A 27918-nucleotide genomic window follows, 5' to 3' on the forward strand; every position below is an offset into this window, starting at 1 on the left:
AAATGAGTCTAAGGAGAGGGTCAGAACTCAGAGAAAATGTCATGGGGGCACCAATTAATGAAAGTTGAAATGAATGAGGGCACACACACCATATCGCTCAGCGTCCTCCCTGCCTTGTTATTAAATGAATCGTGCAGGCAAGAACAGTCAGGAGAAAGCAGAGCCACGGAGCTCTCCCCCCACGCCCTGCCACTCCTCTCCTTCCCCCTGCATTCATTAGGGCCTTTTTTCAAGCACATGGCTGCAGCAGATGTCCCTGAGAGAACATTTTGTTTCCCCCCTGCGTCCAGGCTCAAACACCTGGGCTCTGACATGACGTCCAGTGGAGGCTATTTTCTTTTTCCTTTTTTAAACTTTCCTTTTATTTGGTTTGCATACAAGGCTAATAATGAGGTTTAAAAAACTATACACAATCAGTATACAATTACACTCATCGGGAGCCTGACATGTAATTTCTGATAAACCCATATAACTATGAACAGCAAAAGGAACCACAGAGCGCACACAATGTGTGGGGTCATCAGAACACAATGCCAACACAATCTCTGCGTCACGTCTTGTTGCATAGTATTAATCAGTGCAAACATTGTTTGGGAAATGAGAGGGGAGAGAAAGAGCAGTTTCCCAGCTGCTAGTGCTTTGCCATCAAATCTGATAGTCGGTTCCATCTCACATAAGAAACTTCAGTAATAAAGCTCAGGACCAAATAATGACTCTTGAGGAGTCTGCTTAAATGGTTCAATATAAAATCAAATAACAGATCCTTGTATATAGACTCAACGGTCCTGATCATTTCACCTAAGACATTTCTTGTGCAATTTGAATACTGCCACAAATTTGGGAAATATATTCAAATCTTTAAGTTACAACAGGCAGGTATTGAGTATCCACATTATCTAAATAATCAGTGTTATAACCTATTTAGTGGCTACAATTTTGATTTATTTCCAATTTTGGATACCTACATGTTAAAACATGATTATTTTTCTGTTGATTGTTATAGGTAAAGGATACGATAAGGTTTCATTAAGAAAGAATTATCCAGGAACACAAGATGACAGCTCGGGTCACTGAGAAGCACAATGCAATACTATTGTCAATAGTATTGATGTGTCTTAGGAAAAGTGAGTCTAGGAAAAGCAGAAATGTCACAAGCTTTGTTTTACCTTCATGTTAATAGAGCATAGCGTGACCTGTATGGGAGGGGTTGACTACTTCAATTAGGTTTATGCTATTTTCAATAGGACTTCCAATCAGTGCATTTAGCTGGAAAGCAATTCCTGGCTTTATTATTACTGTTGTCATCCTTAAAATGCTTTCTATTTATTTTTTTAATTCACCAGGAGGGGCGAAGGGAAGATGGGAACAATAAAGAAAAGCCAGTAACATGCCCTTAGGGACCAATAGCAAAGGGAGAAGAATCACAGGGGAAGAGAGATAAGAGATGAAAATGAAAGACGTATCTTATTAAACCATCATAATTAAGAAGTAATAGGTATTCATAAAGAGACCCAAGCCCAAAGGCCTAAAGATTTCTACAGTAGCAAGGGCAAATGTTTTCTAATAAGTAACAATCAACAAATAATCTACACAAAAAAGCGATCTGGATCACACGAAAAGGAGAAGACAGAGAGGTCTATCTTCCCCTGCCCCCAAAATAAAAAGGTGACCTCTTTTCAATGACACGTGAATACGGGCACGTACAGGTAATAAGCATTGGTAACTGTACCTCATTCCCTATCACCTGTGGCTTCTATTACGGAATGGCCCGGCTCCAAACCCCGCGATTACAACTCCTACCAGAGATCCCAGGGTATCCGGGCCTGGTGATGAAACTGACCCCACATTATTCATTTCAGCACAAGACAGGAATTAATTGGATGGATTTTCCCTTAGCTCCCGCACTTTAAGTTAGCTGGACCTAGGAGCACCGAAGAGACAAGGCTGAAGGGAAGGAGAAACACATTTGGTCCTTGGACACCCCCTAGTGTCTGCGTGGGCACGAACGCGGCTCGCAGGTATCTCCCCTGCTCTCCTGCGGTACTGAACCAAGAGCCGAGGCTGGCTCCTCCAGGCGCAGCGTCAGGTCTGCAGCCGGTGGGAGGTGTCAGACTCCCAGCCCCATTCCAAAGTTCTTAGAATTCCTGTTTGCCAGTAACTCTGTCTCAATGTGTCTGAGTTTGTCTCAAGAAAATATGGAAAATTATTGGTGGGTCAGGAAGGGCTGATAATTTGCTTCCCAAAAAAAGAAAGAAAAGAATAAGATGAATTTCACAGTTAATATATTGGATGCAAAATGGAGGAGGGAAATGGGGGAAAAATCTACTTCTGAGAATATATGGCAGTTTGTCTTTCTATAGATAACTTGTGAGTGTTTGAATAAGCACTGGATGTATTTATGTTTACCCATGTGATTGGGTGTGAGTACTGAATAAAGTCTGGGGAGACTGCTTGCCACTTCTCTCAGTCAGCGGTTCCCTGAGCGGTATTTCATTCGTGTGATGAAGATATCATTTAAAAGTGCCGTGGAAAAGCTTTAGAGCAAGCGCCTTTGAAAGTTTCCATACAAATTGTGTGATTTCCTTTCCATCTAGGTAAATTAATTTTTTGTGTCTTAGGGTTATCCAGGGAGTACACTGTGTTAAGGTGGCATGGAATTTAGGAAGTATTACCATGCACTCTGTCCACAGTCACCTCAAAAGTGCGAATGTGCCCAGAAGTCATTACTATATTTGACTGATATAAATGCCCAAATCTGCCCCCAAAGTCCCCACAGTTCTGGGGAAAGCGGCCCTCTATATCTGAGTTATGGGACTCCAAGAGACACTTCATATTTTCCTAGTTTTTCTAGCATGCTGCTTTCCCCCAACTGTTTTGGGGAAGCAGCCCCTCATTCTATTAAATGCTAAGGAATATGTTTTGGCAACATAGAGCATGTTTTCTCGCTGCATCTGTGCTCAGTCTGATCTTTACAGAATCTCCTAATTTGAGAGGTCAGGGGTCCTGAGAGAGCACTGGATTCACATCCTTACTCAAGGAATATGGAGTTCAGAGTGACTGCACAACTTGCTCAAAGCCACATGACAAGGTTGCCAAAAAGGCTACAACAGGAACCGGGGAATCCTCCATCCAGCCCATTTTGGGTCACTGGCTTTTTTTCCAAGCATAAAATTGTGCAGGAGAAGCTTCATAGACAGACAAAGATATCATTTGTGGCCCAAAAAGGGAAGCCTGATTGTAATGTCCGCCCCCTTCATATTGAGGACACACTTTCTGAAAGGGGAAAAGGTCCAGCCGACTCTACGTTCCCCACCTGGGAAGATGGCCGATTCAAGGGCTCTCATGCCCTTGATTTCTCATTCATGACTACACATGTGGCTTACATTATAGACAGGAAAGAAATGAGAGGACAATGTCAAGAACATCTCTGCCCTCCCCACCATCCCCACCCCAAGTGTGCCAGAGTCTGTTATATTCCCTTCTTTCCTTTCCTTCTCAGCAGGAAATGCTACTGTTTTAAATACCAAACAAAGATAGCACTTGCTTTCGGTTACAGCCCCCACAAAACAAACTTACTTTGAAAAAGGAATCTTGGCATATGGTAACAAAACCTATATAATTCTCTTGATCTTTAATCTCTATGCCAATGTCTGTTTTACAGATTATGGCCTCAGCCCCTGACAAATCTGCTTAGTGAATTTTTGGCTGACAAATCTGGCAATACAAACGCTGTCTGAAATACATTCAAAAGGCTAAACATTTTCATAATAGCTACTTTACATAGCCTAGTAGGTTTCCCTTTAGGACACCAATTAGATTTTTTTTTAAAGTGACAGTGTTAATTTTTATGATTACACACAGAACTGAGATTTTTATTTAATACACTGGGCCTTCTTTTAATGCTTTTCGAGGGGATCAACCACTTTGCCAACAGACGGGTGTTACAGCAGGGGTGATTATAGTAATTTTTCATGTAATTGGGAGTCACCATTTGGTTGCTATCTTTCACATGCTTGTTGACTCGTCATATAATCCTTTATAATGGGGGTTTGTTGTATGTCACAGGAACGTGCCAAGCAGCCGGGAAATAACAAACAGAGGAACCCTCCCTGGCTGGTGGGGACCACGAGGGTTTTTTAACATCTGCCCGCTTCTTTAGACTGCGATAAATTTTCATTAACAGCAGTGACCAAACACTGAGAGGAGGGTTGTGACGATTTAAGGAGAAGCTATGTTTTCTCCCAAGAGAAGATGTCTTCAAGAACAGACTCTTACAGACTGGGAACACAGTGTTTAAAAGATAAAAAAGGCATAAGTACTCATTAGAAATATCAAAGCCCTTTTGTTCCTTCCCATAAAGTCAAGAATTTAAGCCCCAAACAAATGCAGCATGTTGTCCCTTAGCTTCCCTTATCATGATTTCACTCCATCTCATCTGAATCTCAGTACTTCACACAGTGCTTTAATGGCACAAATGCAAAAGCTGAGGTTCCATGCGAATATTGCAGAATGCATAAAATAATGGGGAAGGGTCAGAGCTGGAAATTGGGACACCCAAGTTCTGAGCTCTGTCTTAGGTGAGTCACGTGAACATAACCAGACTTCAAATTTCCTTAACATTATAAGCAAAGAGGAGCACCACTATGATTCCTGAGTTTCCCTAAGAAAGAAGTAAAAATAAATAACAGAGTGAGTCTGAAAATATTTCATGAGTAAAACACTAAATACTAGGCCTTACAGTTTAACTTGAAATGATGGTTTCTGTTAACACTTTGCCATCTGTGAACCAGTAAGGTTGGCACAGCCATCTGCAATGTACATTCTATCTGACTCTGTGTGCATAGTTTCCTTTGGAATTTTCCAAGAGTATTAGAACTAAGCTGCTCATTTTTATGAAAAGTATCAGATTAAAAAGTCTCCCTGTTATTTGCTTTTAACTGATCGTAACAGCTTTTTCTTCCATGCAAGACCATGACATCATCAGCCAATTTGCCTGAAAACGGCGGCCAGAGTTGCATCCAGCCAGAGTTCCACCCACTCTAGAATATTGGTTTGATTTTTAAGAACTTGGGTTTGTCTGGGCACAGTGGCACATGCCTGTAATTCCAGCAACTCAGGAGGCTGAAGCAGGAGGATTGCAAATTTGAGGACAGCTTCCAGCAACTTAGCAAAACCATTACAAAATAAAAAATAAAAAGGGCCAGGGATGTGTTTCAGTGGTAGAGCTCCTGGGTTCAATCCCCAGTACTGGAAAGAAAGAAAGAAAAAATCTAAATGAACAAAAAGAACTTGTGTTTGCCTTTTTATCTAATTTTCCAAATTCTATTTTATAACTGAAGCGCAATATTAAATGTACCCAGATTTTACTTCATTCCTCAGGTCTACGATAGGTAATTTGCCTCACTATCTCTAGTATAAGGGCTAATATGAGTTAGCCCTAGGTTTGGTATCTTCAATAAATCCTACACCTGTTTTTAATAAGTAAACATAAGATAATAATGATAAACAGAATTCTTACAATACTAATAAGTTCTTTTTTTGTTGTTCTTTTTTGCAGTGCTGCAGTTGGAACCGAGAGCTTCACACATGCTAATAAGCATGTGCTCTACAACTGAGTATAACCCCAGTCGCCCCAAATAAACTCTTTATTGAACTGAGTTTAAGTTTTATGACACCAAAACTAATACAAAAAGATTATCTTCTTATAAATTAAAAATCAGTGTGTGTCATGTACTTTTAGACTGCTGCTTACCCATAATTATTTCCAGTGTTTAATTTCACAGACTCATTACTATCAAAAGGCCATCAACGATACAGGTTTCTGATAGAAGCTAGTTGAATAACAAACCATCAAAGATAAATGGTAAAATTCAAATCTATTTTTATCTAATAAGTACTTCAAATTTACTAAAAGTAACGACAGGATCCCTGAAACAATTTGTAACCAAAAGTGTAAATAATCAAACAGATAACTTCATACTTTCTAGAAATTCCTAATCATTGAGGATAATTCACTTGCTGAATGTTCATATTTATTCAGTTACACAGGAATTAATTGTTATGGATTGGTAAATAAATAAGCTTTTAGACAGGATTAGAGGATCATTTTATGATTTATCCAAAAGGAAACAAATCCTTTTCTTAAGTTCAGTTCTACTATTTATTTAGACCGGAGTACATTCCATTGATAATGACCTATATCTCACTCCTAATGGTCATCAAAACAGAATCCACAACATACCAAATTATAAAACCTATTTAGGTGATACGCTATTCTTTTCCTCAACGGAGCAAAATATTTTCTCAACTGAATCATGTTTAGAAATATTAAATGTGCAAGAATCCCTTTCCTTTCACAGCTTCACTCTTTTGGATACAAACATTTATCTGATGAACTACTTGTATCCAGCCAAATGACACTGATCAAATTAGGGAGTAAAAAATTACACACACTCTTTGTCATATTCCTTTATTACAGAGTTAACAACTTACTTAATTCCATTAATAAATTTGGTTTGGTAATGGTTTTATCACTATCCTCTTTGATTTTTTTTAAACTCAGTAGAAGAGGGAGGTACACAGAGACAAGGGTGTATTAGAATTGATGCGTCCTCTAGTTTTCCTCTTGAGGGTAAAATCATAAACTATTCACTAGTGTGAATTCTTAGGAGCAGCCTGTCAGATGCATTGTGATAATTAATATAATGGCATACTGTAAATGCCACTGTTGTTAAGGTTCTTATCTTGGTGATTGCTGTTGTTTCTGTCAATGCTAGTAATAACATTACTATGTTGATAATGATACTAACAAATACTATTAAACACAAACAACACAATGTACTTTGTACTATACATGCAGGGAAAAACAGTGTGTTTCCTGGCCACGAGCTGATCATCTAAATAGAGGCAGTACTCACAGAACTTACCTTGAGAGCATCCATATATTGGACCAGAGTGGGTGGGACTTTGCCAAAGAACTTGTGGAAAACCAGTTTTACAAAGTAGCTCTTTGGGTACAAATCAGAAGTTGAAAGATTTTGTGAAGATTCCAAGATGAGGAATCTTTGGTAAGACAAGACAAAGATTTATACTGTTAGAATTTCAAAGAAGTACATATGATAGCAGTAACAAAGCAATAACTAAGAAGAAACTCTATTCCCCTAATCTTTCCCTGATTACAAATATAATAACTCAGTTGTTTTAAAAAAAAAGTGGACAATATAGCGTAGTAGAGCAGAAAATAAAAAGCTTGTTAATACCAATAATGTACAGGTAATTTAAATTTTGAGTAATTTATTTTGTAATGGGGAAAAATCCTAACCCAATTTATCTGAGTGTTTTTCAAATATTCCTTCATGACCCATTTAGTGGAAGGTACAATCAATTTTGGAGTATATGTTCAGCATTCTTTTTTATAATAGGTGTGTTTACAGTACAACAGAAATTTTTCATGGAACTTTTATTCATATAGATAATGCGTGTAGTCACAGGGTTATGATATAACACGAATTTCCAAGTGGGGGTTGCAGACAAGATAGTGAGATTAACAGCTAAAAGACATCAATTGTCATCATTTTAGTTGGCTTATCTGAAAAAGAGTAATGCATTTGTATAGTATTCCAATAATGAGACATATTTCATAACAAACAATCTTGGTAAGAAAAATCTTTAAATACCATTTTATTGTGATATTGATGGAGATGTCAATGACCTTCACTTGGTTGCATTCATATATGCTGGATGCCATTAAGTAGAAACAGACATTGTTTTCAACCTTATGGAGCTTAGAGAGAGAGTAGATATTAAATAATCAAGAAAATATAACATTTCAGTTGTGATAAATGTCATGATGCTCAGAGGGTACAAAGTAAGAGAATATATTCTAAGTAAACGTAAATGAAAATTCAGGGAAGCCTTCCCCCAAAAGGTAAGATCACTACATTTTGAAGGGTAAGTATGAAATGAAGAGGAACAGATGTAGATGGTATATTCCAATGCCTGGTCCCCAGATGGGTCCCAGGGAGCACAAAGACCAAGTACTCACCCACTTTAAATTGTGACCAGCTCACAAGGAGATCACAGGTGCTTAAACTGATGTACCAGATGTGTGTGCCCAGTGAGGGACACATTGTCTTTCCTTGATGACCTCAAGAAAAGGAGCTCATCTATTTCAAAAAGTTAGGTGATTCTACTTAAAATATAAATGTGGGGAGTGTCTTAGCACTTTCTGTGCTACCACAGCACATAATCGCAAACTAACTTATGAAGAACAGCAACTTATTCCACACTCCCAGTGGCATCTGGTGAATGTCTTCCAGCTGTGTCCTCCCAGGGCAGAAGACAGAGAACCCGCTTCCTCAAGCCCTGTTGACAGCAGCACTAATCCACGCAGGAGAGCAGAGACCTCCTGGCCAGAACACCTCCAGTGCCCCATCTCACAGCACAGTCACATTGAGGATGAAGTTTTCAACGTGTGAATTTGGGGGAAACACATCCAAAATACAGCATTGGGTTAAATGATCTATTATTATGTAGCCTGTGATACTGTTATTTATTTATTATTTATAATCATGTTAATAGTTCCTTTGTCGATTAGGAAGTTGAAAAGCCTTAAAATGTAAATAAATGAGCCAGTGTTTATCTTCATATTAAGTGAACATGCACACACCCGTGGTAGTAATTTCTTCAGAAACCACCAATACATCCCTCATAATAATAGCTCACTAATGCCCCTGGTTAGGAGAAAAGTAACTACGAAATGTTAAATACATCTCATATGCACTGGCAGGCACATAAACAGTCTGATCAGTTATAATTCTGAATTCTAAAAACTGGGTAGAAGCACATTTTGAGCTCTTGATTTCTTTTACTCTAAAATTACTTGGCAAATCGTTAGGTACTTAGCATTAGGAATCTAATTTAAAGAAAATCAGTTTCCAAAAACAGAAACAAATTTAAGGAGATAGTGCTGAAAAGCCAATCTTTTGAAGCATTATTATACAATAGAAAAAATAAGAAAATTAGAATAGGTAAAGTTTATTTTACCACATTATGAATACTTTCTCAGAGTCATTTTAATATGTTTGTCCTCCTCCAATGTTGGCTACCAAAAATTAATTTGCTTTTTAAAGCATCATTCTACCTTCAGTCTGGAAGTTCACTTATTCACCTAATTAACCCTAATTAGACACATATAACCGTGATTTGAAATATTTATGGAATGATCTATAATGAAAGAAACTCCTCCAATCCATTTCCTACATAGGAACAAGACACATTTGGGAATCGTAAATGTAATTGTGACATTGCCCTGCTTCAATCATATTCCTTTGTACTTTAGACAAACATCTACATCTATGTGGTGACAAGGAAAGCTCTACAAAAATCTGATCCTTGCCTGGTTTCCAGCCTCATCTTACCAACCCTCAGTTAAATGCTCTGGTCACATTGGCCAGTTACCAGCTCTCCCTTGAGGACTTCATATAGGCCATTTCCTCACAGAGAACCCAACTGCTTCCATTCTTCACCTGGATGACACCTCCTCATTCTTCAGGTGGCTATTTCCATGTGCCAACATAACACACCAGTGAAAATTGCATCCCCCTATCAGAACACCCTGCACTTTTTCTTCATAATATTTATCATGACTTATAATTATGTGTATTTTTGTATGATTCTGTTTTATACTGGGGATTGAACCCAGAGACACTCTACCACTGAGCTCCATCTCCAGTCCTTTCTAATTTTTATTTTGAGATGGTGTCTTGCTAAGTTAACTTGACTGGTCTCAAACTTGTGATCTTCCTGCCTCACACACTCCCCTCCCAGAGCCGTAGAGATTGCAGGCATGTACCACAGCACCTGGCTATTGTATCAATTTTTTTTTTAATATTGCTTTCCTACACTACACTATAATCCCCAGAAGGGCAAAATGTCTGGTTCCATATATATGGAGAGAGAGAGAGAAAAAAAAAGCATTCAGTCCAATAAATGTTTATAGAATGCTTTGTTTCACTTCTAAAGTGATTGCTAATTATTTAGCCTGACACTAGTCACTTATCATTTCTGAAATCAATTTTGTCATCTAAAAATTAGTATAATAGCGCTTCCTTTTGTATTACATTTAGTTTTTTTTATTGTAAACAAATGGGATACATGTTGTTTCTCTGTTTGTACATGGAGTAAAGGCATACCATTTGTGTAATCATAAATTTACATAGGGTAATGTTGTTTGATTCATTCTGTTATTTTTTCCCTTCCACCCACCCTCCCACCCCTCTTTTCCCTCTATAGAGTCCTTCCTTCCTCCATTCTTGCCTCCTTCCCTAACCCTAACCCTAAACCTAACCCTAACCCTAACACTAACCCCTCCCACCCCCCATTATGTGTCATCATCTGCTTATCAGCGAGATCATTCGTCCTTTGGTTTTTTGAGATTAGCTTATCTCACTTAGCATGATATTCTCCAATTGCATCCATTTGCCTGCAAATGACATAATTTTATCATTCTTTATGGCTGAGTAATATTCCATTGTATATATATATATGCCACAGTTTCTTTATCCATTCATCAATTGAAGGACATCTAGGTTGGTTCCACAATCTGGCTATTGTGAATTGAGCAGCTATGAACATTGATGTGGCTGTATCTCTGTAGTATGCTGAATATAAGTCCTTTAGGTATAGGCCAAGGAGTGGGATAGCTGGGTCAAATGGTGGTTTCATTCTAAGCTTTCTGAGGAATCTCCATACTGCTTTCCAGAGTGGCTGCACTAATTTGCAACCCCACCAGCAATGTATGAGTGTACCTTTCTCCCCACATCCTCGCCAACACCTATTGTTGCTTGTGTTCTTGATAATCGCCATTCTAATTGAGGTGAGAGACCCTGCATCTTATAGAAGAAAAAGTAGGTCCAAGTCTTCAACATGTCAGCTTAGGATCAGATTTCCTTAACAGGACTCCCATAGCACAAGAAATAAAAGCAAGAATCAACAACTGGGATAGATTCAAACTAAATAACTTTCTCTCAGCAAAGGAAACTATCAGTAATGTGAAGAGAGAGCTTACAGAGTGGGAGAAAATCTTTGCCACTCATACTTCAGATACAGCACTAATTTCCAGAATATATAAAAAACTCAAAAAACTCTACACCAAGAATACAAATAATCCAATCAACAAATGGGCTAAGGAAATGAACAGACACTTCACAGAAGAAGATTTACAAGCAATCAACAGATATATGAAAAAATGTTCAACATCTCTAGTAATAAGAGAAATGCAAATCAAAACTACCCTAAGATTCCATCTCACCCCAATTAGAAGGGCAATTACATTTAGATTTTTTAAATACTATATACATTGCCTAGAATAGAGTAAGATTTAATAAATAAATGTTTCCCCAATTCCTTGTTCATCACCTCCAGGCACATCTAAAAATGTTTTAACACTCTGTCCAAAATAAAGAAATGATTCACAAATCTGGCATTTACCAGCCACTAGTTTACTTTCCCTTCCTACTCCCCAATTAAGAGAAAGCTCATTTTGAGGTTTAATGGAGAGTGTCGCAGGTTCATCAGAGTTCAATTCAGCAGTCTGGAGTGAATCTGTAATAATCCATGACCACAGACCAGTTTGTATTTTTCCACTAATAAAACCCAAGAATGGCTATGTTTAAATGGAATTTTGCAGGTCATTAATCCATCCTAAGGACTGACTCTTTTGGCTGTTTAATTGGGAAACACTGATGGTAGGAAGAGATTAAGAATCTGGATATATCTAGGAGATAAGGTGGTCAGTTGTTTATATTTCATACATTTTATATTTCAAAAGAATTTCTGAATTAAACTAAAATTAGAGAAGCCACTGTCACCTTTCTGCATCAAACAGGATTTGGATGATAAAATTTGCAATGACTCTATGAAACACCAAACTCTGGTGAGCCAGAAACTCCTTTCTTCTTTAAAACTCAGGAAATGAAAGCTTTGAAAGGCTGTCCTTTCTTGTTCTGAAGTGACCACTGTACTCTGTTTTCCTACCTCAGAAAAAACTCATCCTCTTCTAAATAATTGTTTAAAACATAGGCGAGAACCACAATTTGGGCCAACGAAACACAAGGGCACCTCTACATGGAGATTTCTAGGAGAGTTTTCACCTCTTCAAATAGTAAATAGAAAGACATTCCCTTTTTCTGCCTCTGGATGTTACAGATTACAAAATATGGTAGCTGTCTGGGAGTGGTTACAATAAATGAGATAAGAAATATTATCATTTGCACTGAACAGAATAACAAAGTGAAGCGTAAAATACGTGATTCTTTTAAACAACACATATTGTCCCAGTTACTGTGGGACAGTAGATCACCAGTATAGACAGTATAGATCTGGTAAATCTATGCCCTTTCCTCACCACCCACATTTTTTATTACAATTAGTCTGGGGAGTTTATAATTCTGGAAAATGCCCATGCAAATGTTCCATCACTCTTAAACACCATTTTTTCTTAAAAAGTTGTAATGTACTACTTGGAAGAAAGATGGCCACTTATTGTTAATCTCATACTGCAAGGATGCACATGGATGGATAGATGGATGGAGAAATCTTATACAAATATGTACTTGACAAATATTGAACAACGTGCAGTAGCCCCCGCCCCCATGCATGGAAAAGACAGTCCAAGACTCCCAGTCGCTGTATGACACTGTGGATAGTCCTAAGCCCTACATATATTGTGCTTTTTCCTATATATACATACCTATGATGAAGTTTAATTTATAATCACACTAAGAAATTAATGCAAATAAATTACTATAGAACTTAACAATTTAAGCATGACTTTTCCCCCCTTATTAAGAACTTTCACCTTTTCACTTAAAATGAAGGACTTTTATATTCTCTTTTTATATTTGCATATTCAAATTGCCAATATGTCTACTTTCACACTTTGGAGCCATTATTAAGTAAAATAAGTTTCTTGAAGACAAATACTACAATACCCAGACAATAGATCTGATAACAATGACTGCAACTGAATGACTAATGGGTGGGTAGTGCATACAATGTGGATATACTGGACAAAGGGATGACATGTCTCAGGTGAGACAGAGTTGGACTAGAGCATGATGGTGTGAAATTTCATTGCAGTATTCAGAATGAAGTACAATTTAAAACTTAATGTTTATTTCTGGAATTTTCCATTGAATATTTAGAAACTATACTTGATCACAGATAAAACTGTGGATAATGAGATACTACTATATTTAACATGTAGTTCATATAAATGCTCAACATAAATACTAAACAGGCAAAGGGCTGGGATTGTTGCTCAGTGGTAGAGTGCTTGCCTAGCTTATGTGAGACACTGGGTTCAATTCTCAGCACCATGTAAAGATAAATAAAAGAAAAGAAAAATTTAAATTTAAAAATGTACATTTTGCATATATATTCACATATGTGTATATATATATATTTGTGTATATACGTGAGTGCATGTGCGTGTGTGTGTGTGTGTGTGTGTGTGTGTAGAAAGAGAGAGAGACAGAGAGAAAGAGAGGGAATAGTTACTGGGTCATAAAAATTCAAAAACAAGCTGAAAGCCACCCCAACCCCCAGATTCATATATTCGACATTTTTATGAAGGACTAGCATTGTTCGTCGCCAGCACACAGATGAGGAAACTCTATAAAAGCAATGCTGGCCAGTAGGAACTTTGTTTGTTTGTTCTTCCTCTTTGCAGAGGTCTTAATGACTAACTGCCATTTCTCTCCTTCATTTATCTATCTTCTTGGGAATTGTAATGATTTGCCCTAAATAGGAAGACTGAACATCCACAGTGATTTCATACTGTCACCCACAGTAAAGACACAGTTAAAAACCCTGTCAAACAACAGAAGAATCAGGAAATTACAGATTTCTACAAGAAACGAAAAGAAATGATCACTGGAAATGTTCAGTTGAAGGTTAAGACAAATAAACATGTTGTCACTCCATTCGGGAAGGATCACCATCATTTCTCCATTTTTTTTTTTTTTTTTTATATGCACAGATTCACTTCAACCACCCCTTAAAAAGTCAAAGCAAAAAGTGAATTTTATTTCATTCCTCTACTTTTGTTGGAAAACTTGAAATCTTGACTCTCACCAAATGTAATATTCCTGTCGCTTGTGTATAGTACTACACTGGATAAACCAGCCTGAGACTAGGGATGGCCTCCTGTCCTGGTCTGTGCTTGCTGAAAGACAAGCAGTGAGAGACAGAAAACAGAGAACTCTGCATGGAAGCAGAATTCTTTTTCCTTTTTTAATATGAGTGTGGGTTCTTCTCATTTATTCATAAACTATGTGCCTCTCCTCCAATCTCTAAACCACTAAACCACAGCCAATAATTAAAACATCTTACTGCTAAAAATATCTTTTCTTTTTTGTCTCCTACACTATTCCTCCAGGACCCCGGCCTCCTCCTTTTCTATACTGATGAATGAGCCTGGAAGAAGTTTAGGATAAGTTTTGGCATTTAACACAAACATCACAGTACAGCACAGATCTCATAAATGACAGCTGTTGGGTTTTGAAATAACAGCAAGTTTTTTAATCATTTGTTTTTGTTTTAATCTTATTTTTTTTTTTTAATTCAGACTAACTGGATTGAAGGATAGATAGCCTTTTAAGGATACTGAGAAATTAAAAATAAAATATTTTTTTTCTATAATAGGAATGACACTAAAATAGAATACTCTGACATTTAAGATTATAATATTGCCAAAATATGTCACTAAATCCAAGATCATATATGTGAAATATGCTGCTTCCAGAAAAAAAATCAGGATTTAAAAATTACAGCTTATGAGATTCCACTTTAAGATGACATAATAGAGAACAGATTAGTTAATGTTTCTCACAAATGAACCAACCCATTGTATAATTACAACCATATTTAATCATGATGGTAAAGGACAAGGAATAACAATCTCTTTTCTATTTGGACAACCCGTCTCAGACTAAAATTAGCTCGAAAGTAAATTCATTGAGAATCGGTTATCTGGATATACCTGACCATTAAATTTGATTTTTTAAAAAAATTTCTGGGTTTAAACAGACACATGGCTTTCTAAAATAAATGTAGGCTTTTTTTTTTTTTTTAAGGCAATTACTCAGTGTTTGTTTAATGTTTGATGCACTCAATAGCAATTCACCCCTTAAGCATTTATGAAGTAGTTTGTGGACGTGTTTGCAGTAGTATACTTGTGTGCAAAAATCAAACATAAAAACTGATCACATGCTCACAGCTGGAACCCGTGTCAGGCTTGATTCCGTCAGGTATCAGGCATTATCACTGAGCGCTCCCTCAGCAGGAGGAAAAATGGTGGCAGAGAGGAGACCGATCACATCAGACACACTCCAGGGTTTCCTTCCCCTACATTGTTCCTCTCCCAAATGTAACTCTTTAAATTTTAAATAGGAAAAGAACACACAGAATCATTGCTCAGGAAAAAAAAAAAAAAGAAAGAAAGAAAGAAAGAAAGAAAGAAAGAAAGAAAGAGGAGTGGAGTGGATATGGAGGGGGAAGGTTGTAGCAAAACAAGAAGGAAACACTTCTCACTAAACAAGTGAATATCAGAAAGTTCAGCAAACACTTTAATGTGTCCTTAAGACCTACAGAGGCACACAAATCAAAGAGAGTTTGAAGCTCTAGTTCAGATAGACTAGTCTTTCACTGTGCTCTGCTTTTATAATTGTTGATCATGAACAAGTTACTCCTTAGGAACCAAATGCAAATGTACTCAAGAATAGCTCATTGATGAGGTTTTGTCTTCTAAACCTATACTTATCAGGCATAATATATATTAAAACACATTAAGATAATTGAAAGACTTGAAGACACATGAACTGGAGTATGTCTTATTTTTCCTTTTCCAGGGAAGAAATCACCTTCAACCCCTATTATCTCATTCAATTTCTTTGTAGAAAATTATACTTGAGGGCTGGGGTTGTAGCTCAGTGGTAGAGCATTTACTCAGCATGTGTGAGGCACTGGGTTCGATTCTCAGCAGCACATATAAAATGAATAAAAAAGGTCCATTGATAACTAATAATAAAAATAAAAATAAATATACTTAAGCAATTTGTTTCAACCTCCCAGAATCTCAATTTTCATGTTAGACCTTATATACTATAATACTACCATCATTGTTTTAGAAAAAAATTATTATATTACTAAGTTTATTCTACCAGAAAAGCAAAATTCATAAGAGGTGTAGTTTCAGAAAGTGTAGGAATTGCTGAATAAATAGTAACTATTATTCCATACTCATGGTAGAACCTCCAATGTGTTCACTGGCTATATAACCAACACCCTGAAGTTGCAGAAGGATGGGGCACCCTGTCCTCTCCCCCAGTGTACCTGCAACACCCTCATCTCATTGGCACTGCAGACATTCTCTGCACCCTTTGTGATAGAGACCACAGAGCAGCCCTCTGAGCCCCAAACACTTGCCTATCTACCCTGCCTCTGGATGGCTGGAGAAATATCTCTCAGCATGCAATAGCTAAGTAAAGATGGAACATAGATTTCGTTCCATCCATCCTTCCTTCTGTAAGTTCTCTGGGATTAGAGATGAGTCACCCTCATTTCTAACCTTCACAGTGAAATATAGTAAAATTCTAATTTCTTTTTTCTTGGAACTTTGTCACAATACAAGAATTAAATCCCAAATAGATTAATTAGGGGTTTAAAGTAAATATTAAATAAAATTGAGAGGTCACTTTTAGCTTCCTGAGTACAGAGCTATGTCTTCTTCCATTGGCTCCTATCCTGAGTTTGGCATGCATGTGTGTGTATGTGGGTGTGCATATAGGAAGACATACACATGTGAACATAGAAGGTATATATATATATATATATATATATGAACACAAACATATTCATATGCATATGTACATACACAAATATCCTTTCACATTTTTAGTTTTTTTCTTTTCCGCAAAGAGAAAAATATAATAGATAAATTCTCAGCCTAAAATAGAAAGGAACAAACTGAATATGTGCATTTTCTTTTTAAACAGGGAATCAGATCAGCCTAACAAGATGTTTCCCTGAAATATTGGCCTCAAATGAGTCCATTCAGCCATGGCAAGGAGAGGTTTCCAGCCAAAACATTTAATTAGTGCCCAATTAAGACAGCCAGAATGATGTGAAGTCCGGGCTCTGGCCGCGTGCTTGCCTCAGGATGGGTAAGCAGCTTAAGTGAGTCTAGTCTGACTAAAAGCTGTCAACTGTCAAACTGTCAGTGGGCCATATGGGTCAGGCAGCATCTCTCTGAAGAATTTGGCTTGTCCACTCGTCAGAGGAAAAACACCTCCAACACCATTGGGTTGACAAATACCCAGCAGCTTTTCAAAGCAAGAAGGAATTGAAGTTATGGTCCGATTAAAGGAAGAACTCTGTCATGTCCCTTTTAAACTTTACTGGCACCCCATCAGCTACAGGAAAAGGTCCAAAGTTCCTATCAGGACAGATAATACCCCTGCCTAATTATCTGCCCTCCTGTCTCACCTCCCCCTTTCTCTGCTTTATCCTTGAGCCATGTTAAACTGCTTGATGTCCTGTCCACATGTACATTGCTCTTCCCAGACTCCAAAGCTTTGCTAATGCTGTACCTCTGCCCAAAGCACCATTCTTTCTTCTCCCTCCACCCCAGTGCATTCAGCTCTTGTCAAAATTCACCCCTTTTTATTAAACTAAGTCAACCCCTACAGGAAATCTTCCTTACCCATCCCTCCACCTCAATCTGGCAGGGTTAGAGCCCTCTCTCCAGGACTCTCCAAAGCCCCTGGGTATCTAGTACCCATTTTAATGCACATGGTTATCATCAACTCTTTATCAGCCCACTTCCCCCTCTCGACTCTACACAACATGATGGTAGAAATGTCTTCTTTGCCTCCATCATCCCAGTATCAGGGACACTGAAAGTTCCTAATATTTGATTCTAAGGATCAATAACCTGATCACTAACTATTCAAGTTAAAGCTAATCTCAACCCATGTTTAATTTCTTCTTTTGTTTTAAAATATTTCCATTAGGCAAATAAGCACCATCATACAATTGGACTGATTTGCCAGTGTAGACAGAGTAAGCCAATACACAAGTGAGTCACTGGTGCTCAGGTCAGTGGGCACGCCCTTTCCAAAGGGCAAACACAGGGAGAGGTGTTTGAAATTAGAATCCATCATGATACCAGTATGGGTGATATCAAATAGGGGACTCTACAGGCAACTGAAATCAAAGATCATTATAATAAGTTACTTTTAAAAAAAACTGTCAGTGTAGGTACATCAATTATTACCAGTGTGCATCTCTCATGGGAGATGTTGATAATGGAGAAGGTTATACATGTGTGGGGCTAAGCTGTATAAGGGATATCTTTGAGAGATTCTCAACTTCGCTGGTAACCTACAACTACTCTTAAAGTTTTTAACTATAAAGAAATAATAAATGTTTGAGGAAATATGTTTCACCTGATTTAAACATTATGCAATGTATACATATATCAAAACATCACATGGTACCCCATTCCTCTGTACAATTCTTATTTTTTTTTTTTCTTTAGGGATTTCTTTTTTTTATTATTTAGCTTTAAATTTTTTACAGACTGCATTTGATTCATTGTACACAAATGGGGTACATCATTTCGTTTCTATGGTTGTATATGATGTAGATTCATACCATTCGTGTAATCATACATGTACATAGTGATTAATAATAAAAATAAAAATATTGCAATAGCAGTTTTCTAAACATTAGTTTTAAAACTTCATTAATTGATTAATGTAACTCTGGTATTTTATCACAATCAGAAACCAAATAAGATGTGGAAGAAGCTGGGGCAGGAGGAAATATTTTGATTGAGGGCACATCCTTGTCCTTTTCTAGCCTCTTTCTTGCCAGAAATGTTTTTATGAAAACTATTCTAAAGAAGAAACCATTAGGCGTGGGCACGAGACCCCTCGGAGAGGGCCCGAGAGCGCGGCGGCTGCTCGACCCCCGCCGGCCGCAGCATGGCCGAGGAGGGGCTGGAGACGCTGAGGAAGCAGAGGCTGGCCGAGCTGCAGGCGAAGCCCGGGGATCCTGGCGATGCAGCACAAGAAGCAAAGCACAGGGAAGCAGAAATGAGAAACAGTATTTTGGCCCAAGTTCTGGATCAGTCAGCTAGGGCCAGGTTAAGTAATTTAGCACTTGTAAAGCCCGAAAAAACTAAAGCAGTAGAAAATTACCTTATACAGATGGCAAGAGATGGACAACTCAGCGGGAAGGTATCAGAACAAGGCTTAATAGAAATTCTTGAAAAAGTAAGCCAAAGAACAGAAAAGAAAACAATAAAATCAACAGAAGAAAAGGAATGGACTCTGATGAAGATGACGATTACTGAACTAAAAATGTTTAGAGACTGGACCTTAATGGAACAATTCTAGTACAGAAGTTAAGATCCGTTTAAATGTTTACTTTGTTTACTGTCTATATGCCTTTAAAAAAATAAACTTGTTATTCAAAAAAAAAAAAAAAAGAAGAAGAAGAAGAAGAAGAAGAAGAAGAAGAAGAAGAAACCATTAAAGACAAACTTGAAGAAGAGAGAAGGTAAAAAGATGACTCCAGAACTCAGCCAGAGCTTGGAGCCTGTGAGTGAATATGCTGGGGGTTCAGGTTCTCAATCCCCAAAACACACTAAGCAAGTCTGGACCATTTTTTTTTTTTTTTGCTGGGGATTGAACCCAGGGCCTTGCATATGCAAGGCAAGCGCTCTAGCAACTGAGCTATATCCCCAACCCCATCCACAAGTCTTTTTGTTCATGTGTCCTCTACCTTCCTGAGTAGATATGCCACATGTACCCTCTGGCAATGCAGGCCAGTCTCCACCCCTAGCCAACCCTGGGATAAAAGAGTATTACCATGTGACTAACCAGTGCTATAACAAAATGTAGTACTTCTCTTTTTGTTTTTAGATACAGAATAAGTCATATCTTTTGAATAACTATCTTCTCATTGTTTTTGTTTGTTTATTTTGTGGTACTGGGAATCGAACCTAGGGGCACTCTACCACTGAGCCACATCTCCAACACTATTTATTTACTTATTTATTACTATTTATTAATTTATTTTGAGACAGGATCTCACCAAGTTAAGGGAGAGTGGCCTCAAAGTTGCTATCCTTCTGCCTCCACCTCCCAAGTAGCTGGAATCACAGGAATGTAGCATCATGCCCAACTTAGAGTAACTATCTTAAAATTAGATCAAGGATGAGACATTATTACTTAATCCTAAATGTTACATAATAATTTTATTTAACCAAAAAAAATTTCTAAAACTTGAATGAAGAACATGCATTGGAAAACAAACATTATCACACTTTATACTTTTATATGTTCAGGACAAAGGTAAAACTTATGAACTATCATCTAACAGAAGTATCTTGAAAAAGAGCACATGTGACTGACATCATCTCATAAATACCAGGTACTGGTCACACTTCCCAGCAGAGCTAAATCAGACTGTAGCTATTACAACAGGGTTACAACATATATTCCTTTAATACATTGGGGGTGAATCACTTGTGCACAAACCTGGAGTGCTGCTTTCACTGGCTGTAAGGAAAAGGGCCCCGAAGCTCCATACAGAGTGGCTGTGCTGAGGCATACTAACTGTCATAAGCTCCCTGCACAGATAGTTTCTGTAGTGTGGATAAAGAATTGGTGGAAAGAGCCTTACCCTAGGGAAGGCACATCCTATGGAGAACATCGGCAGGATAGAACCATGACTTTTTACATAAAGTGCCAAATGTCACCTTTCCTGCATTCCCAAGGGAAGACCTGGATTGTTTCCACCTTCACAAACGTGTGTGTCAAGAGAAGACAGCATCATCAGGTCTAGGAAGGACTTCCCAGGTACCTCCAGACCTGTAGGAGGCAACTGCTCAAGCCAAGAGTTGACAGCAAGCAGCTGCCTTCCCTCTATACAGCAGCACAAGCACATCCCCTGATAGCACCCACTCTACTTCCCTGCAAGAACAGAAACAACCAGAAGTAGAAAGGCTTCCTCTGTCCTCTACCATCTGCACAAGCAGTTTCTGAGCCTTTTCAAAGAGAGACTAAGAATGCTTAGGCAACAGGATGGGGCTTCCTTGTCCTTTCTCACTTGCCTCTTCTCTCCTTCCTTTGCATTGTCCCTTTCTTGGGAAAAGGACATGTGCTTGAGGGAGAGAGAGAGAGACAGAGACAGAAACTCATTTGCACAAATGAGCAGAAGCAAGGTATATGCTGGCTCTCCCGAAAGGATGCAGATAACATGCAAAACCTAACAGCTCAAGGGCCTGCTGCTGCCATTCAGCACAGCTGTATGTTCGAAAGAAAATTGTATGGACCATACTGATTGAGAAACAAAACTCTAGAGAGAAGCAGAAACGTTAGAAAACAAACAAACAAAAAACAAAAGACCTAGACGCTAGGAAGAAAAGAGGAAGGGAGAAATAAGGAAGCCCTGGTACCTAACTGATGTCCTTCGTAAAAGTAATGGAGGAGGCCCTGATGATAACTGATTCCTTGATAAAAGTAAAGTTTGAGGCAATGAACTCTGGATTTATCTACATTCTTGAATATTTAATGGTCTTTTCCTGATAATGGACTATTTACCCCTCACAAGCAAAATTTAGTTGTTACAGTCCCTGAAATCTCTTTTGGTCCTCTCTGGAAAGAATGTGGGAGAGGTGGCATGGAAAGAACCTTCCTCTCTCCCTTTTTGGGGAGTATTCCTTCCTTAACTCAGAGAGAAGATGTGAACTATATTACAAGGAGTCCTTCATTTGAGTATGTTTATCTTGCAGTGAGTAACATAAGTCAGAAAAGAATTAGTGTAGGGCCACTTGCATAAGCTGGGGAAAAAAAAAAAAAGTTCTAGAAATGAATGTTGCAGGAAGAAGTTCCCAGATTCCTGATGCCAAGTCTGTATAGTGGTTAATCATAATTAGGGAAGAAGGTAAGTTCACAGGTGGCAAATCATACTCAGTGAAAACATAGTAGTCAAGGTCAGGAAGGAATCTGGGGAAAACATGGCAAAAAGGAAGTGATGTAAGAATTAAGACACCTGAGTAAAGATTTTTTTTAATTTTTTCTTTTTAAAGTAAGTTACACAAGAACTATGATTCCGAGTTATAGGTGTTTTGAGGGGTTCAGGAAATGGTACCCCAAAATATGTGGCATTGAACTTCAAACCAAGAGCCCCTGGGAGCATATGGAGAGAAAGGCTTTCTCTGAAGTTCCTTCAGCTACCTGAAGACCAGATTTACCAAACAGGTACACCTTCCTATTGAAATGTCATTAATGGAGGAAGACTGAACTTGTTTCACAGGGAAGAGATTAAAGGCTAAACACCACACCTAGAGCCCAGGAGAAATTTGCTCCAGGTCATCTCTGTTCTTCTGGCACATCCTGTACCCTAAAATTCATTTCCTCCCTCTATAAGAGTGCCTATGGCCCCCAATTCTCTTCTCCCTGTGAAGACGATATTTGAGTCTTAAACCATCTACCCTATCTTTGAATTTCACATTCTGTGTGGCTCCCACATACATGTACATGTTAATAAATCTGCATGTCTTTGCTCCTATTGATCTATTGTCAGTTTATTTCAGCAGACACAATTCTTAAAACTTTCCAGGGAAAATCAACTTTTCTTTATCTTCTAGGGCAGGACCCAGAACCATGTCACAACCAACAGAACAATGATATTTACATATATATAAATTTTAATAGCAAGAGAAAATATAAAGAAAAAACTCTTGTAGGTTCGTAAGATTTGTTTTACAACAATAATTTGTTTTGTAACATTTCACAGTACAAAGAACTTACCAAACTCAATAAGTTCTGTGAAAGTAACAGCAAGCTTTGTGTTGCTGATACCTAGGAATTATAACTGGGCCTTAATTCATATACTTTAAATAGAGAAAATCATACACTGAACTTGTATTAACATATAAATGTTAAATTGGGGAGCAGGGTGTTGGGGTTGTGGCTCAGTGGTAGAGCACTTGCCTGGCATGTGTGAGGCACTAGGTTTGATTCTCAGCACCACAAATACATGAATAAATAATTAAAAAAACTTTAAATTGGGGGGCACAGAATATAGAAACCAATTCCCTTTACTGCGATTAGCACAGATGACAATTCTAGTAAGCAAACTGAACCTGAACACTCTAGTAATAATGACCATAAAGCCTATAGACTGTGTCTGGAAGAAAGACGGGGATGGGGGTGAAAAATGTCTAAGGTGTTGAAACCCTGAAAATCAAATTGTAACTGTCAAAGTAGAGAAAGAATTGAAAATTGAAATTTAGCAGTACCAAAATTATTCCAGGTTATCTAAGAAAGACAGTATTCTTTATAATACTGGAGACTTTAATCAATAAATATTTATATAGTGAGTTTAAAGTATGGGTAGCAAACACTAACATTAAAGCAATAGAAGAATTCTAACTCTTCTCAGGGTATTAAGATACGTGTACAAAAATATAAAAATGATATTTTCAAATATCAAATTGAATGTTGCAGAAAGTATATTTTAACTATTTTATAGAACTATTTCTACTATAAAAAGTTTTAAAAAGTAAGAAAAGAATAAGCATTTTAATAAGTTGTCAGCCATCTAGTCATGAGGAGGGCGCCTACGATATTCTTTATACTTAGTTTCCCATTTGGGGTATGCTTAAGCTTGTGAATATTGAGTTATACACTTAGTATCTGTGCATTATTCTGACTGAAGAAATGATAAGATTCAATTTTAAGAAGTTTTCTAAAAAAAAAAAATTCATAGTCAATATTCCTAAAAGTTTGAGTTTATCCTTTGCTAAAATACTTAAGAATCAGGCCCAGCATAAAAAACAACAACATATTAGGTTATAAAGAACAGAGGTCTTTAAAAGAATTGAGAAGAATTCACACTTGGTCAATAGATAAAGTCTTGAAAAGGATATTAGGAAATATCTGCTTGGATCCTAAGAAAATGGTCAACAAGCAGAGCCCCTGACTGGGAGGTGTAACACCAAGGTCCGTTTAACTGGAATGAACTTATTTCAGGAATAAAATGTACATGTTTCCATTCCTTGAGATCATCCCAATGATCAAAGAGTGTAACATTTCTCCTGGTTGACGGGAACACATCATGCCCCAGTTATGAAACCACATGCCCATATTCAAGGCAACTCTTCCACTTCTCCACTGTCTACTTTTGAGCAAGACATTTAACATTTCCAAGTCTATGATCTCTATACACAAGGAATGGGATAACATGTCATGCCCTATTTACCTGTCTGGATTATTCTGTGTCATATACAAGATAACATAAACAAAGGGCTCTGAGTTGTTGGGGAAAAAAAAAAAAGAAGAAAGAAAGAAAAAAGTATAAAATAATCCTGGATTTATCTGAATTTGATGAACTACACTGATTTGACATTTACTCTCTTTGACCTATCTGTGTACTATTTGCCAACATACAACTTTCTTAAAACACACACTTGTTCCATCATGCTCCTGTTTCAACACTTCAGGATTCCTCTTTTGTCTGTGGCCTCCAATATTTAACAATCTTAGCCTTGCTAGTCACGTTCATCACTCAGGATGTCCCATTTAGTGCCTTTCAAATCATACCATGCTCCTTCCTGTCAATCACATCCTCCCCTCACGGTGCCCTTCCCACTGCTACTCCTTTCAAATTACTTCTATCCTTTAAGGACCTATTCACATCCTCCCTTTTCCATGAAGCTTCCACCATTGAGTCTGGTGAACTGATCTGGTGATTATCCCTGAATTCCTGAGGCTATCATCTTCCACATGTATATATCAAGATTTGTCTCACCACACTGTAAAACCCCTCTAGAAGACAGGTTCTTTCTTTCCTATTTCTTTCCTTTTCCCAGTAACCAACACAATACTGGGCAAATGGTGGTGAAACTGTTTTAATAAATATTGCAGTTCTCAATAAAATGCATGGAAGTGAATTAATAATTCCTTAGGGAACTTCTGACAGTTACATGAAATCTGTGTATCAAAGGTATTATTTCTCTTGCTCATTTCAAATATGCCTTCTGGGAAGTGCTTTGAGAAGCTACAAATAAATGCTCTCCTCTACCAGAAGGACAAAACAAACCTAGGTCACCGTCCCTGATTTACAGGACTGGGACAAACATAAAAATGAATCCATATATAGGACTCACATAAATATAAAATCAATTCAAAACAAATAAATATGAAATATTAATACTCTAAAATATGATTTGCATAATAAATACTTAAAGAATAGTTGAGTTTTGACAAAAGGAGCTCAAGGAGTTCTACCAAGATTAAATTCAATGAACCAGGTCACTAAGGACTGAGAAGAAAAGAGATCTGAATGTGGATGGGTGATAATGGAGATAGGCAGGGTACTCAGTGGAGAAGAGAAAGTAGGGGAGGAGGACAGTGAGGAGATGCAGGGAGAACTTTCTGGAAGCTACTTTAATTGGTTAATGCTAGGGTTTGGACAAAGGTACCCCAAAGGTCCATTTGTTAAAGATTTGGTCAGGGTGGCATTATTGAGAGGTAGTGATGAAGTAGAAGAAATAAAATATAGGTAGAAAATAAACAAAAGGGAAGGACAAGGAAGTATAATTTTAATCTGAGGTTCTGATTACCTTTCCAGGCTTATAACCCCTATCCCCCCTCTAAGCCAGTCTTTCTTCCAGGGCTAGCGCACCTAAAGTTCTGGGAAATCTATAAATCATAAAGTCACCACAAATTTGGCCACTTATAAAAATCACCTTATGCACTGTTAACTAGCCCACCAATAAATAAATTATGCAAAGAGAGGTAGGATCTTTTAAGAAACCCATAATTTAAGGGACTTTACAGCACCTTTGATCAGATAAAGGAGACCATGTCAACCTAAGGATCTGAGAATGACCAGACTACTGTAAACCAGACTGATGTCCCCACATGCCTTCCCATGACCACCCCTCACCAGTTTCCCTTTAAAAGAAGAGCCTGAGAATCCCAAAAGCATCTTTTGCTGCTAAGATGGCTACTTTCTTCCTTGAATGTGTATTTCTTGCTTAGCCCAGTCTCTCCCTTGAGATAGTTCTCATTCTTCCTTGAATGTGCATCTGCTTTCCTAAATAAATCTCCATCTGTGTCTCTGATTGTCATGGGATGAGATCATCTTCTGTCATATGCCATGGCCTGGACTTGTTCTGAGTCAAGGTCCCCCTCTCCAGGAACTCCTCAGACCTCTTCTGGTGATGGTGGAACCTTTAGAAGATAGGCCTCAGGGGAAGATGTTAGGTAATGGGGAGGCAGGCCCTTGAAGGAGACTGTGGGACCTTTTGCTTCCTAGCTAATAAGGAGAGCAGTTTTGCTCTGCCATGTACTCATCCATAATATGCTGCCTCACCACAGGTGCAGATCAATGGAGCCAGAGTCAACTAAATGATGTGGACTAGAACTTCCAAAACCTTAAGCCAAAATAAACCTTTATCTTTTTATACGTGAATTATCTCAGGTGTTTTGTTATAGTGATGAAGTGGACTAATCCAGCTGACTTTCATGGTTCTATTTTTTGGCTTTTTTTTCTTTTTTTCCACATTTTTTCCTTTTCATTTTGTACTCATGCCCAGATTCAAAGTGATGGCTTCATAATAATAAATAAATAATTAAGAAACCCAAGAAAGGATCCAAAAGATATGCCAAGAAGGGTTATAAGCTTGGCATCAGATCCTTCTTTAGTGAGAGACAGAAAATAGGTTTGAATTTGCCTGCCTGGATGGCTGGAAGGCAGTGACAGACATCCAATTATAAAGCTCAGGGGGCATTTTCTCTTGCCACCAGTAGAAGCCAGGCTGCCTGGCATTCATGTTTTAAAACGTTTCTTTTTATTCCCAGAATTTAAGAGATAGTAGTGTTTTTTCCCTTCTTTTAGAGGCTTAAATATATACATATCTTCCCATAGACCTTTCTTTAGTGTCAGGAATGAGTGAGGCTTGGGGAATAACTGGACTCCTACAGGTCTAACCCACAGAGAACTTTGCTCTGATTTATCCAGTTCAGATTATGTGCCCTTGAACCCTTGCCTCTAGCTTTCAAGAGAAGACCAGTGACCAGGATGGAAGAGGGAAGAACAGGTGCTATGAAGAAATGAGTTAGACAGCAACTGCTCACTCAAGTTCATGGACTATATTGTTTATACAGTTTATAAAATGTTTTCACAACTATTACCTCATTTGATCCTCATACAACCCTGTGAAGCCAGCAGACTAAAGACTGTCATCCTCATAGTGTAAACGGGGGGAGAATCTCAGAGGTGCAAGCTGCTCGTGCTTGGTCACACAGCTGGTGCACTTCCCCACTGGGACTGGAGCTCAGGGACCCAGAGTCATCCACACAGAGGAACAGAGGACTGAGCTCTAGGGACAGCAAGCAGTTCAGGGACTTTCTGAGACATATGAGACAGACATAAAATCCCAACCCAGAAAAGGGCTCAAAAATATCAAATCCAATTCCCTCATTTTACAGATAAAACCTAGTTTGATGGAACGATTAGCTCAAAATTACCCATTAAACTCCTGTATAAGTAGCTCTCCTAACTCCTAGTCCAGTGTTCTTTTTCACCCACCATGATCTCTTTCGATTAATCTGGTTTAAACAAAAAAACTCAAAGGCATCTGGACAGGAAGTCAGTGAGAGAGGTTAGGATCCACTTAACCTGACCAAGCAAATTGGAGGTTTGATCAAATATCCAATGAAACTGAGATCTGCTAATGGATTAACTAGAGTTAAAAACTGCCTTGTGCAAAATGTACAAAGCTTTGAAGAGGGCTAGGAGGTAGGAAAAAGTACCAGATGCAGAATTGGTAGG

The 27918-nt window shown here is 38.0% G+C and overlaps 1 long non-coding RNA gene and 1 pseudogene across 2 annotated transcripts in view; one reads left to right on the forward strand and one right to left on the reverse strand.

The window, feature by feature from the left end:
• Positions 1–27918, reverse strand: part of LOC306644016 — a 374928-nt gene that overhangs the window by 238008 nt on the left and 109002 nt on the right. The gene's annotated exons all lie outside the window — the stretch shown is intronic.
• Positions 18989–19547, forward strand: LOC306643416 (programmed cell death protein 5-like; annotated as a pseudogene). Its single transcript has one exon. The product of its transcript is annotated as a programmed cell death protein 5-like (transcript).

Source organism: Sciurus vulgaris (genome assembly GCF_902686455.1).
Source record: "Sciurus vulgaris genome assembly, chromosome: 14".
NCBI classification, from domain to species: Eukaryota; Metazoa; Chordata; class Mammalia; order Rodentia; family Sciuridae; genus Sciurus; species Sciurus vulgaris.